Source organism: Phacochoerus africanus, chromosome 5 (genome assembly GCF_016906955.1).
Source record: "Phacochoerus africanus isolate WHEZ1 chromosome 5, ROS_Pafr_v1, whole genome shotgun sequence".
Classification (NCBI taxonomy): Eukaryota; Metazoa; Chordata; class Mammalia; order Artiodactyla; family Suidae; genus Phacochoerus; species Phacochoerus africanus.
In genome coordinates this window covers 45,910,250-45,920,160 of record NC_062548.1, presented here as the reverse complement: position 1 = coordinate 45,920,160, position 9,911 = coordinate 45,910,250, and the positions used below count along the sequence as shown (strand labels likewise).

The window sequence follows — 9,911 nt, the reverse complement described above, 5'->3', positions numbered from 1 at the left end:
TTTCTGTTGTGGACGCCCCAGGGGTGGCACTGCCCAGTCCTGAGCGGGTACAGCGTGGCTTTTAGTAGATGCCATCAAACTATGCTTTGTACCAGCATTCCCGCTCCTCTGTGGCTTTGTCCTCACTGGGCATCAAAAGTGTTACTTTGCCTGCCGGAGTGTTGCTTCAGGGTTCCTTTGTTTCCAAGACCGTCTCAACTGAGGTATAGGTAGCGGCGTGCCAGAGCCGGCTTGTACCACTGCACCAGACCCACCACGCACACCCCTTCCAGCTCTGTCTTGAGCTATGCGGTGGGAATATTTAGATCATGGAGAATTTAAAAATACTGCAACTCTTTGCACACATTGAAATGAACCTGTTCTAGGTGTACAGCTTGCCGGTTTTTGCAAACGTGTACACGGAGGTACCTGCCACGCGGTGTAGAGACAGCACACTTCCCATCCCCTAAACGTGCCCTCGTTTCCCTTTCCCGTCAGTCCCGCCGCAGCCTGGCTGCGGGCATCCCCTGGCCTGTTCTCAGCTCCGGTAGTGGAGACCGTTTTCTTCCCTAGAGTGGGTGGAAGTGGAATCACTGCGGGTGTGTTCTTTTGTGTCTGGATTCACTAGCTCAGCGTGATGTTTTTGAGGTTCAGATGCGTATCAGTGATTTGACCCATTTATTGCTAAGAATCATTGGTGTGACTGCAGCGCGGTGAGTTGATCCACTTACCTGCTGAGAGACTCCTGGGCTGCGCTTTGCTCCTGCTCATTACAGGTGAGTCTGCTAAGCCCATCGCTTCAGGGTCTGTGTGTTTTCCTGTCCAGGGGAGGAAACGGCTGGGTCCTAGTGGCACATGTTTCATGCTTTCGGAGCGGCCACACCTTTGTGTTCTGACAAGCAGTGCGTGCTTCCTCCTCTTCTATGTTCTGAAAGTTTGTAGAGGATGATATTTCTTCATTAAATGTGGCCTAGAACTTAGCAATCAGGCCATCAGTCGGACGTTTTCTTTGTGAGAAGATTTTAAATTGTAATTTAATTTCTTTAATTGTGATGAAGCTACTTGAGTTTTCTTTTTCTTTGTGAATGCGTTTTAGTAATTTGTACTTTTCATGGAATTGTTATTATTATTTTTTTGGTCTTTTTCTTGGGCTGCTCCTGCGGCATATGGAGGTTCCCAGGCTAGGGGTGGAATCCGAGCTGTGGCCACCGGCCTGCACCAGAGCCACAGCCACGCGGGATCCGAGCCGCGTCTTCGACCCACACCACAGCTCACGGCAACGCTGGATCCTTAATCCACTGAGCAAGGCCAGGGACCGAACCCACAACTTCATGGTTCCTCGTTGGATCCGTTAACCACTGCGCCTTGACGGGAGCTCCTCGTGGAGTTCTCTGTCACTCCAGCGAGGATGTCAGGTCTGTGAGCGCCGCACACAGTGTTCTCTCGTCATCTGTTTAGTGTCTGTGGGATCTGCAGTGAGATGTTGTGACTGATACTTTCTCTGCCTGTGGCCAGATCACTGCAGCCAGAGCTCTGTCCCGTTTGCTGATATTTTCAAAGAAGCAGACAGGGTTTCATGGGTTTTGTTCTCGGATGTTTTGGCCCCTGAACGGGTTCTAGCTTCATGCAAAGGTCTTGAGGACAGGGTGCCTCTTCCCTGCAGCGTGGGGTGCACTGTTCTGGCTTTCAGCCTTTTTTCCTTGCATGGAGATGTCTTTTTTTGTGAGTTCAGATGCAAAGTTTGTCTATTTTTGTCCCAGCATTTCTGCATGGTTTTAGGTAAAGATTTTTGCAGTAGACTAGCTCACTGTGGTGAAACTTTTTATTATCATTTATTTATTTATTTTTTTCTTTTGTCTTTTTAGGGCCACATCCACAGCATATGGAGGTTCCCAGGCTAGGGGTCTAATTGGAGCTGTAGCCACTGGCCTACACCACAGCCACAGCAACGCGGGATCCAAGCCATGTCTGCAGTCTACACCATAGCTCACAGCAACGCCGGATCCTTAACCCACTGAGTGAGGCCAGGGATCGAGCCTGCAGCCTCATGGTTCCTCGTCGGATTCGTTAACCACTGAGTCACCACGGGAACTCCCTGCGGTGAAACTTTCAAAGGGATAACTTCTAGGTTAGAAAAAAAGAGCAGGAGGTTATAAGACAGGTGGTTGCCCTCAACCTGGAAGCCAGAACAAGAAGACAGGCAGGAGTGCAGGCAGGAAGAAGAGAAGCAACGCTGTCCACCGTTTGCATGTAAACTGCAGGCGTGGCTTGGATCCCCTGTGGGTTGGTTCCAGACCACCCAGGTAAGAAGACCGTCACAGCAAAGCGAGTCTCACAAACCGTCTTGGTTTCCCAGTGCAGTAAAAGTTAGATTGACACCATACTATTGTCTAAGTTGCAGTACCATTGCTGGAAAGAGCAATGTATATACCTTAATTAAAAAAAATGCTAGGAGTTCCCTTCTTGGCACAGTGGTTAACGAATCCGACGAGGAACCGTGAGGTTGCTGGTTCGATCCCTGGCCTCACTCAGTGGGTTAAGGATCCCATGTTGTCGTGAGTTGTGGTGTAGGTTGCAGATGTGGCTCGGATCCTGCGTTGCTGTGGCTCTGGTGGAGGCCGGCAGCTGTAGCTCCGATTGGACCCCTAGCCTGGGAACCTCTATATGCTGCGGGTGCGGCCCTAGAAAAGACAAGAAAAAAAAAGATGCTAACTAGGGAGTCCCTGTTTTGGTGGAGCAGAAACAGACCCGACTGGTATCGGTGAGGGTTCAGGTTTGATCCCTAGCCTTGCTTAGTGGGTTAAGGATCTGGTGTTGGCAGAGCTGTGGTGTGGGTTGTAGACGCGGCCTGGATCTCGTGTTGCTGGGGCTGTGGTGAAGGCCCGCAGATGCAGCTCTGATTCGACCCCTGGCCTGGGAACTTGCATGTGCCATGAGCGTGGCCCTAGAAAGCAAAGCAAAACAAGACTGACTGTCGTCTGAGCTTTCAGAGAGTCGTCACTGTCTTCCTGGGGAGCGTCCTGCCTTGATGCCGACAGCTGCTGACTGAGCGGCGTGGTGGTTGCTGGAGGTTGGGGTGGCGGCGGCGTTTCCTAAGACAATGAAGTTTGTCGCATCAGTCGACTCCTCCTTTCACGAGGGGTCCTCCGTAGGATGCAGTGCTGCTGGACGACACTGTACCCACAGGGAACATCTTTCAAAACTGGAGTCGGCACTGCTGCTGCTTTATCAGCTAAGTTCATGTGATATCCTAAATCCTTTGTTGCCATTTCAGCAGTCTTCACTGCGTCTTCACCCGAGTCGACTCCATCTCAGGAAACCAATTTCTTTTTGTCTTTTTAGGGCCGCACCTTCGGCATATGGGGATTCCCAGGCTAGGGGTCGAATCGGAGCTGTAGCTGCCGGCCTCCATCACAGCCACAGCAACACCAGATCCTTAACCCACTGAGCCAGGCCAGGGATCAAACCCGCAACCTCATGGTTCCTCGTCGGATTCGTTTCTGATGCGCCGGGACAGGAACTCCAGGAATCCTTTTTCTTTGCTCATCCATGGGAAGCAGCTCCTCGTTTGTGAAAAGTTTTGTCATGGCATTGCTGCAATTCAGTTACATCCTCAGGCTACACTTCTTTTTTTAAAAAATTTGTTTACAGCCACTCCTGTGGTGTATGGACATTCCCAGGCCACGGGTGGAACGGGAGCTACAGCTGCAGCCTACAGCACAGCCACAGCAGCACCAGATCCTTAACCCACTGAGCCAGGCCAGGGTTCAAACCCGCAACCTCATCATTCCTAGTCAGATTCGTTTCTGCTGGGCCATAATGGGAACACCTGTCTTTTTTTTTTTTTTTTTTGTCTTTTGTCTTTTTTGTTGTTGTTGTTGTTGTTGCTATTTCTTGGGCTGCTCCCGCGGCATATGGAGGTTCCCAGGCTAGGGGTCTAATTGGAGCTGTAGCCACCGGCCTACGCCAGAGCCACAGCAACGTGGGATCCGAGCTGCGTCTGCAACCTACACCACAGCTCACGGCAACGCCAGATCGTTAACCCACTGAGCAAGGCCAGGGACCGAACCCGCAACCTCATGGTTCCTAGTCGGATTCGTTAACCACTGCGCCACGACGGGAACTCCACACCTGTCTTTTAAAAATGATTTTTACTTTTTCCATCACACCTGGTTTACAGTGTTGTGTCAATTTTCTGCTGTACAGCAGGGTGACCCAGTCACACACACACGAGTACATTCTTTTTCCGCATTACCCTCCGTCATGCTCCATCCCGAGAGACTGGATAGAGTTCCCTGGGCTGCACTGCAGCATCTCACGGCGTATCCACTCCAGAGGCCATGGTGTGCATCCGTTAACCCCAGATTCCCGGTCCCTCCCCGTCCCCCTCGGCAGCCACAAGTCTCTTCTCCAAGTCCATGAGTTTCTTTTCTGTGGAAAGGTTCACTTGTGCCGTATATTCGCTTCCAGATGTAAGTGGCCAAACTCCTGTGAATGCTGATAATTTTGACCCATGAGCCATGAATGTCCGTCCTGACATCAAGGTGGTGATTCAGGTTCAGAAGGTTTTCAACGGACTCTGCCCAGATCAATCGGGGGAATCATTGTTTGTGGCAGCTACAGTTTTATGAAATACATTTCTTTCTTTCTCTTTTTTCCTTTTTTGGCTGCCCCATGGCATATGGAAGTTCCTGGGCCAAGGATCAGATGTGAGCCCGTTGCGACCTACGCCACAGTTGCAGCAGTGCTGGACACTTAACCCACTGTTCCAGGCTGGGGACTGAACTTGCATCCGCATGCTCCAGAGATGCTGCTGATCCTCTTGTGCTGCAGTGGGAACTCCTGACAGGCGTCTTTTAAATAATAAGACTTCCAAGTCAAAAGTAGCTCTTTTTGGACGTTCCCTGGTGGTCTAGTGGTTAGGACTCAGTACTTTCACCAGGGATTAAACCCCTGTGGTCAGGAGACAGATCCCACATCAAGCCACTGCATGCCATGGCCAAAAAAAAAAAAAAGTGACTTTTTGATCTGTGGACTGCAGCATGGGTGTTGTGTTGGTGGGCGTGCAACCAGCATTCATCACCATCAAAGCTCCTGGGTGACCAGGTGCATTATCAGTGAGCAGTGATATTTTGCAAGGAATCTTTTTTTTTTTTTTTTTTTTCTGAGCAGCAGGTGTCAACAGCAGGCTTAGAATGTATTCAGTAAACCGTGTTGTAAACAGATGTGCTGTAATCCTGGCGTTATGGTTCCATGCATAGAGCACAGGAGAGTAGATGGAACATGATTCTCTCTTTTTTTTTTTTTTGTCTTTTTGCTATTTCTTGGGCAGCTCCTGCGGCATATGGAGGGTCCCAGGCTGGGGGCTGACTTGGAGCTACAGCTGCCGGCCTCCCCCAGAGCCACCGCAACGCTAGATCCTCAGTCCAGTCAGCAGGGCCAGGGATGGAACCTGCGTCCTCATGGATGCCGGTCAGATTCGTTTCCACTGAGTCACCATGGGAACTCCAGATTACAGATTTTAGTGTTTTTTAGATAGGAGGAGATGCAGGAATTAGGCTCATAAAGTCTTATGCAGAAATTATCTAATTCTCTGAAGGCCTGATCTGCCAGTTTTCCCCAGAGCGCAGAGTGCCTCGCTCCTGATCTGCACCCTGAACTGCTCTCAGGGGCGTTGGAGGAGGGCTGCCAGAGCAGCTCACACTTCAATCTGAGTTGTCACGGCCCCTCTTGGCCATAAACTCGACCATGGTTTGGGAGGTATTGCATGGCCGTTTCGGCCCATGGTGCCAGGAGGGCTCCTGCCTGGGTCGGGTGAGGATGTCAGGGACAGGCCGCTCCATTTGCCCTCATTGCACTGGGCCCCCTGCCTTCCTCACCTGCCACCGACCCGGAAGCAGAATTCCCTCTTGTTTCCTCTCCCGGTCTAGAGCTGCCCTGTTGGAGCTGTCGATCGCGTGTGGAACCGTCCGTCTGGTCAGCCGCTTCGGGTCACCTAGTCACCGTTATTTTTGTCAGAGGCCCAGTCCCACATTTGGTCATACAAGAAACAGTACAATTGTCAGGCCGGCAAAGTACAAATAGCGCAGCTCATGGCATTCGTAGAATTAGAGGCAAGTATTTAAGCCCAGCTATTTTTTGACGAGTTGTCCAGACCAGGGAGTGGGGCACTTAGGGCAGAAAGCTGCTTCTCCCTGTGCTTCATCGCAGCTGTCGTGTCGGACGACTCAGGTGTGAACCGGCACAGGTGCCTCACTGAGACCCCCACGTGGCTTTGGGCACCACGCTGCTCATCACAGAGGCCTCAGAATTCTGTAGGCTCATCGACTGGTGACTCCTATTTAAAGCCTGTTGAGTTCCCGCTATGGTGCAACGGGACGGCTGACGTCTTGGGAGCCCTGGGACTCAGGTTCAATCCCTGGCCCAGCACAGTGGGCTCAGAGTCTGGTGTGGCCATAGCTATGGCTTAGGTCACACGTGGCGGCTCAGATCTGATCCCTGGCCCCGGAACTCTGTATGCTGCGGGGCGGCCAAAAAGAAAAGGAAAAAGAAAAGCGCCTCTTGGGTATATTTTTAAGGCTTAGATAGGGCTGATTATATCCTCTCCTCCTCCTGAAGGGACAGAAGTAGCTGCCAAGTGGTCAGAGCAGCAGAATACGGATCTCTCGACCGTCAGGCTCATCGCAGCGGTGAGTATGCGCCTCTGAACGGCTACGTCCGGGACCTCGAGTCCAAGGGGGTTCTTGGGTGCATCCTCCTGTCACTCCCAGTGGGAGCCAAGGCTGTTCGTCAGGACCACAGATCTGCGGATGTCTGTGGGGCGCGACACGGTGACCCTCTGGTCACCTGACCCCGTCTGTCCCAGGCCAATCTCTGTTCCCTGAGGGTAATAATATGTAGGCGGCCAGCCTCGTTCCAACCCTACTCGGCTGATTATCCTTCGCATCATTTCATTGTTCCCACCATAAGGGAGCCTTTAAATTTTAAAGTCCATAGCCTGGTGTTAACCACAGATCTGTCCCATAATTGTTCAGGTTCTGTCTAATAAATGGGAGCGAGTAATTTTGACTGAGACTTAGCGCATTGTTGGGGTCGAGCTTGCGCAAGTGTGTAGGAACATTGCTGGCCATGGCCAGGGTCAGAGCAGCTGGTACTAATCGGCCACGTGAGGGGGGCCCCCCCGGTAAGATCAAGAGTGGCCTGAACAGGACTGAAACATCTTCTAAAATAAATTTCCTGGAGTTCCTGTCGTGGCTCAGGGGTAACGAACCCCACTATGACCAAGAGGCCGAGGGTTCTCTCCCTGGCCTTGCTCAGTGGGCTAAGGATCCGGTTTTGCTGTGAGCTTTGGTGTAGGTCACGCACGCAGCTTGGATCTGGTCTTCCTGCGGCTGTGGTGTAGGCCAGTGTCTACAGCTCTGATTCAGCCCCTAGCCTGGGAACTTGCATATGCTGTGGGTGTGGCCCTAAAGAGACCAAAACAAATCCTAGGGGCTGTCCAGTCAGAGCCTTGGAGAGGCGAAATCTGCCAAGGTATAATCTAGAAGTATGAGACATAGGTAGTTGGCCACAAAGCCTGCAGTTGGATTGATCTTTAAAACGGGCACAGAATCACGTCCACAATGGAACAACATCTGATCACACGCAAAGGCCCGAGGAGCCAAGGACCCACCGTACCTGGTGGTGCAGGCCAGGCCCGGCGTCTTGGGCCAGCTGTCTGTGTCCGATGTCGTCCTCTCGTCCTGGTTTGAGTGCATTTCTCTTCTGTTGGCGTGTTGTTTTGAGACGAGTTTGAGGCCCGTCGTCTCCTCCATAGACCAGTCTGGCCCAGGTGGGAAATGCAAAGCCAAACGCCAGCCCCTCCTTCTGCTGCGCACGAGCCAGCTCAGGGCCTGGGACACCTGCCCATGATCAGCTTACTGTGGGGAGCTGCAGAAGCAAGCTTAGCGTGTCCTTTCGTTCATTTATTTTTAAGACGTAGTATATTTTTTGGTCCCACCTATGGCATGTGGAAGTTCCCTGAGCCAGGGAGCAAACTTGAGCCGCAGCGGTAAACCGAACCACAGCAGTGACGATGCTGCGTCCTTAACCACCAGGCCGTCAGGGAACTCCTAGAATGTCCTTTTGGAAGCTCGTTATGTACAACAGTGTAACACGTCCCCTTTTAATAATAATATATAATAACCCACTGTGGGGTTAAGAATCCAGCATGCTGTGGCTGTGGTGCGGGTCGGCAACTGCAGCTCCGATTCAACCCCTTGCCAGGGAACTTCCATTTGCCACAAGCATGGCCCTAAAATAAACAAATAAGATACTATAGAAAAAACAAAGCAAAACAAAACAAAAAACAAAACGACCCACTGTGGAGCAGTGGTTAAGGGTCCAGCTTTGTCACAGCTGTGGCTTAGGTCTCAGCTGCAGCTCAGATTCTGTCCCTGGCTTGGGAACGTGCACATGCCGAGGGTGCAGCTGGAAGAAGCGTATGTGCCTATAAGATAGGTTCATAAATGCTTCATCCCGTCTCACCGGCCTCCCTGTGATAACTTCAAGGGAGACAAACGATGTCTCCCCAAAGGGTGGACGTCAGGCTGAGGAAGACCAGCGGAAGCGCCTCAGGCCGGGGGGGCCACAGGTGCCACGGGTTTAGAAGTTGGGTTTCTGTGGTTCCGTGACCCAGAGCACTGTGGGGGTGTGGGTGACACGCACAATGAAAGCGCTGCCTAAGTGGCCCAATTTTACAAGTTTCCTTGATAACTTGTCCTGTAAAATAGATTTCCCCTTCACCAGGTCTCTCTGCAGGGACTCCCCAAAGGGGAACGGCCTTTCCTAAAAGCAGCTCGCCTGCTGACTGTGCCGTGGCTCTTCTGCCTCCCAGGTGGAGACGTGGACATCGTGGCGAGTGCCTGCTGGGACCCCCGAGAGGGGGCGTCTGGATAAAATCAATCTGCCACGTTTCAAAGGGCGTGCAGGTAAAGGAACGCCTTCCTGATAACTGCTGAAGGGCTTTCCTGGGTTCTGTTTCAGACACGTGGTGCATCTAGGATTAAACCTTGGCGTGGCAGTGCGGGAAGGCTCCCACACTACTGTTTACCCACAGCAGCTCTCAGCCTGGCAGACTCCTGTTCGTGCTCGTAGTTCAGCCTGTTGGGCAGGAGAGACTTTGGGTGAGGACTGCCCTCGAGCACTGACGCTGGAGAAACAACAGCACCATCAGCCAGGTCATTCCCTGGGTCCTTGCAGATACGAACCGTCAGTGAATGATATTAAATCAGAATTTGCTGTAGCGCTTTCTTGGAGATCAGTCCTGGGAGATAAAAGATTGTCCGTTAAAACAAGACAGTCTTTTTTTTTTTTTTTTCTTTTCTTCTTCTTTTTAGGGCCACACTGGCGGCATTCGGAGGTTTGCAGGCTAGGGGTCGAATCGGAGCCACAGCAGCTCCCCTATGCCACAGCCACAGCCACACCAGATTTGAGCCGCATCTGTGATCTATGTCTATCTCACAGCAACACCGGATCCCCAACCCACCGAGCGAGGCCAGGGATCGAACCCGCATCTTCATAGACACTGGTCAGATTCGTTTCCGCTGCGCCACAGCGGGAACTCCAGTCCAGTCCTGTTTTTCGTCATGGACGTCTGAGCCCTCTGGTTGCAAGGGGACTGGATGAAGCCTGTCGCATCTGGGAAGGGCTGCATCCGGCGAGAGCCAGGTCGTTTCAAGGGCGCTTCATCCAGTCGAAGACCGCTGTGCCGAGTGTCTAGTACGGCCTCCACAGAGGGGGAAACAAGACAGTGAGAAGGCGCTTGCTGACTGTGTCTTGTGTGGTCGGACATGGCAGCGCTGCACAGCCGGTACAAGGTGCGATAAGCCCTTTCTCGACAGAAACTCCTTCTGTGGCCTCTTTTTAAAAATTTTCTTTAATTACTCAAATGA

General features: G+C 51.9%; 1 long non-coding RNA gene across 1 annotated transcript; it reads left to right on the top strand.

Annotated features, from left to right (window-relative positions):
* The first annotated feature begins 6,469 nt into the window (after positions 1-6,469).
* Positions 6,470-9,910, top strand: LOC125127659 (uncharacterized). Its single transcript, XR_007135019.1, has 3 exons — positions 6,470-6,668; positions 8,855-8,948; positions 9,484-9,910. It is a non-coding gene; the product is annotated as an uncharacterized LOC125127659 (long non-coding RNA).
* The last annotated feature ends 1 nt before the right edge of the window (position 9,911 follows it).